A 4363-nucleotide genomic window follows, 5' to 3' on the forward strand; every position below is an offset into this window, starting at 1 on the left:
TCCCATCAGCTCGAAACATTTCTTATAAACAAAGCGTGTAATAATTTCAACACATTAGCTGTAATATAGATGAAATGATATGAAACGTAGCATGAAGAGCTAAAAATCAGCTGGAAGAAAGAAACATTTAGAATAATCAAATGATGAACAAAATACCGACAATCATCAGCAAGAGCTCATCAATTTTCTTATTGATTCTCAGAGCCCAAGCAAACATCTCAGCAATCTGCTTCTGGGACTTTAGGAACATCTTTGTACGCCTGGCCTCCAGATCATCACGAAATCGCTTAGAGTCTCTCTGCATCTGTAGTTTCATCTCTTCTAATCTGAGAAAGCGCTCCCCCAAAGTGCTGTCAACTGGGGGCTGTTGATGCCACAAGCTGGACTTTGAAGAAGTCCTATGGTTGAGAAATCTGTCCATCTTGAAAGCCTTCACGGCCTCATAGTCTATACTACGGCTGTGCTTCTTGTGGAGAGATGTGTAAGAAGTATCATGGTCATCCAAAGACTGGTTGCGATACCAGCATTATCACTTATGGGACCATATGCATCTATGGCTAGACAGGTGGCAATGGTACAAAGCATTCCAAGAGCTGCAACTGTGATCCCGTACATGGCTGCTAGGGTATGGCTGATATAGATGGCAACAGCAATAGCAAATATTGGAACAATTACAGACTTGTAGCCAAGTGCCAAACCAAAGATGACATTGCTAGCAGCTCCTATCCTGCAAGAATCAGCAACATCGTGGACTGGTCTGTATGTATTGCTGGTGAAATACTCCGTAACGTAGCCAATTACCAAACCTGCCCAAAGCCCTACTCCAACGCAAAAAAATAGTTTCCAGTTTTGAACCATCTTTGCACCACCGTTAGGATCATATATGTAAAACGTGGATGGTAGTGCCAGTCAACAAACAAAAGCTGCACCGAATGTCATTAAGATGGTGGATATCAGCAATTGTCTCTTCAGTGTAGATTCAATATCCCTTAGATTTGAGATCTCGAACACATCAGTTGTGAATAAGGTTGTGATGAGGCACACCACAATGCCCATAGAGCTAATGAGTAGAGGGAAGCACATAGCAGTGAAGTCATGATTTGTGCCAAATGATGACATGGAAGCCACAAGAAGAGCTGCACAAGAAGCTTTAGCAAAGGAGCCAAACAAATCTGAACTCATTCCAACAATATCTCCCACATTATCACCCACATTGTCAGCAATGATCGCTGGATTTCGCGGATCGTCCTCTGGGATATTCCTTTCTACTTTTCCAACAAGATCTGCTCCAACATCCACAGTTTTGGTATAGATTCCACCTCCAACCCTTTCAAATAGAGCCACGGATGAGCATCCAAGCCCATAGCCAGTGATGGCCTCAAAAAGGCCCTCCCAATCATCCTTGTAATAAAGCTGGAACAATTTTATAGTGATGTATAAAACTATGAGGCCATTAGCAGCAAGTAAGAAACCCATCACCAAACCTGATTGGAAGGCGATTTTGAATACTTTGCCTATCCCTTTTCTGGCTTCCAAAGTTGTGCGAGCATTTGCATATGTTGCGATCATCATGCCCAAAAATCTCGACACTATGGATGTCAAAGCTCCCAATATAAATGCAACTGTAGTGAAAATTGCTGTAAAGAGAGCTAGGGCACATTCCTGCTTTGGATTGTATCTGCAAGGCTGGGGCTTAGTACTGAACCCCTTCACAGATCCCAGGAACAAGAAAATGACAGCAGCAAATATGCCCATGAAATAATCCAAATACTTGTACTCTGTCAGCGAAAACGATGTGGCTCCTATGGATATGGCTTGCTGAATTTCAGTGCATTTTCTAATAGCTGCTGCATCTGATTCCTCATCCAATCTATCCTCCTCGTCACAGTCTGATGATCCATTGACGATGTTGTGACTGTGGGTGTCGTTGTTGTCGAGGAAGGTGTAGCCATTGCTGGCAGGCCTGGACTTGTGCTCAAAGGCCAAGAGACCGGTTGCGATAGCGATCTGGTGGTGGTTGGTCAGAATCATCTGCATCTTCGTTAGTTAACAAGTTAGTTATACCATCTACACCAGCAATTATACCCCACAAGTTAGTTAACAAAATACTGCTAAGGTGCAGAGTAAAACCGCTTCAGGAGCTACACTACATTCTTGCAAAGTTAAGATGTTGAATTGGAAAGGTAAGCAAATGCATCATTAATCTCTGCCCATTCCAAGTACATATTCATGTCTCCCTGCATGTCAAATGCCATTGTCACTGTCACTGTCTCACTGTCTCACTGTCTCACTGTCACTGTCACTGTCACTGTCTCCCTGCATCAGTACCAGGCTGCCACTGTCTCCCTGCATGTCAAATGCCTGCTGGTTCTCACCCACAATCAGGAAATCAGTGAAAAAGCAATTGCCCTTCTCGTCATTGTACTCAAAGGCATATGCCATGATGCTTCCTTCTGTTAGCCTTGAGCTTCTGCCAACTTTTATTACCCTCCTCCCCACGATGCTGTTGATGTTTGCTTGCAAGTCAATAGTTATAACATCTCCCATCTCACCTACCCCTTTGATAGTAGTTGTGACTTTGGAGACATCAAAACTGTCCCCGAATGGAATGAAATCACCATCAGCTCGCACAAATGTCTCTACGGCATGAGCAAACATCATCAAGTATCAATATTGTCATATCAAGAAACGGAAACCAGAATTCTTCTTTCAACTCACATAGAAGTTTATAAAATGGACAATACAGAATGCCTTAACAGCAGACAGCTCAAAAACAAGTAGCAAAGAGGGAAACCTGGATTCACACTTGTAAAAATGCCATACCACCGCTCATCTGTAATAAAAGACGTTGCCCTTTCCATTGCACTCAAATAAACACCAGGTCCAACATTTGGAGGCAGTGGATGGAACATCTTCTGGTTGGGGTAGTCCAAATCAACCACAACATGTCGATTTGTCAGAAACCCAACCTGACGAGTCCCTGTCCTAGTCTGTACTATGGCTCCAAGTGTACCAAATGTCTCCTGACTTGCAACCTGTGAAATTCACCAGAGAGAGAAATGTATCAGAATTGTCAAACTAGTAATGATGCAACAATTATTTACATATATTGCAACTAAAAATCTGTCAATCTTCACCTTTATAGTGTAAAAAAACACCATCAGTTGTTTAATTGATATATGATGAAGCATGTACACACTCTCAGCATTTCTCAAAGTTTATGGAAAGGAGGGGAAAAATGTGCAAAAAACATCTAATGACACAAAAAACACAGAAACACATGAGATGGTCATTTCTATTTTCTATACACAAATATGGACATCATCATGCTGCAATTGAGTATATCGGCAAACAAAATGATGATAGATTCGAGAGTGATGCCCCTCGAATATCAATGTAGAAATATCAATCTGCCACTAAACTGTACACTATCATAATGCATAAAATGCCCTCATTTGATATGCTAGTTTATACAACTCAATTAAATAAAAAATACTAAACAGTTTGTTAGATCAATATAAGACATCAATCTTGATTACATAAAAGGGCCTACAGTTGATTCGAAAATTGAACTAAGACCACAAGCATGACATCAAAAGAGTAGACACATCCAGATTATGACCATGCTCTAAGGCTATGCAACTGATCCTTGAGATAAAATTTAGAAACTTGGTTGTAAGATGCACACCTCCAAAACAAATGTAAAATTATAGAATGACTAAATTTCAAGACAAGCAGTTTGTATTCAAACTTTGAAGTTATTCACTGGCTTTTTACCTGAGATCCTGGACCGATGGATGGGTCATTGCCCCTTAAACCTTTAGCCAGCTCTGTGTATACCTCTTGCTTAGGGGTTGCGGCTAGAATACCAAAATAAGAGAACTCTACCACATCAACATCACACCATATGCCTCCAGCTGGTCAACCGTGAGAGTTAAAGAGGACAAACTCTTGCTACAAAAGACATGTAGATGAGAGTTAAAGAGGACAAAATCTTGCTACAAAAGACATGTAGATGAGAGTTAAAGAGGACAAACTCATAGCAAGTTTGATGCTGTCAACCATGAAAGTATTTGATGATAGTGCGCAACGGAAGAAGAACACGAACACAGAGGAGGGGAGAGAGAAAGCAGGGTTAAAGAGGCCCGATCTATGCTGGAGCATAGGAGTCTTCCTCATTTCGTTTGGGGTGAGGCTGTGTCTACAGCGGTGCATATTCGCAACCGCTCTCCGACTTCGGCTTTACAGGACATGACTCCTTATGAGGCTTTCTTTGGGAAGAAGCCTTATGTGTCCCAGTTTCGCATCTTTGGGTGCGATGCTTTTGTCCGTGTGGACAAGAAGAAGAGGAAGACGAAGTTCG

General features: G+C 41.7%; 1 pseudogene; it reads right to left on the reverse strand.

The window, feature by feature from the left end:
- Window positions 1-447: 447 nt before the first annotated feature.
- On the reverse strand, window positions 448-2037 carry LOC148021214 (pyrophosphate-energized vacuolar membrane proton pump 1 pseudogene; annotated as a pseudogene).
- Between the last annotated feature and the right edge of the window lie 2326 nt (window positions 2038-4363).

This window comes from Lygodium microphyllum, chromosome 18, assembly GCF_053477565.2.
Source record: "Lygodium microphyllum isolate KBCC chromosome 18, Lygodium_microphyllum_v1.1.10, whole genome shotgun sequence".
Lineage (NCBI taxonomy): Eukaryota > Viridiplantae > Streptophyta > Polypodiopsida > Schizaeales > Lygodiaceae > Lygodium > Lygodium microphyllum.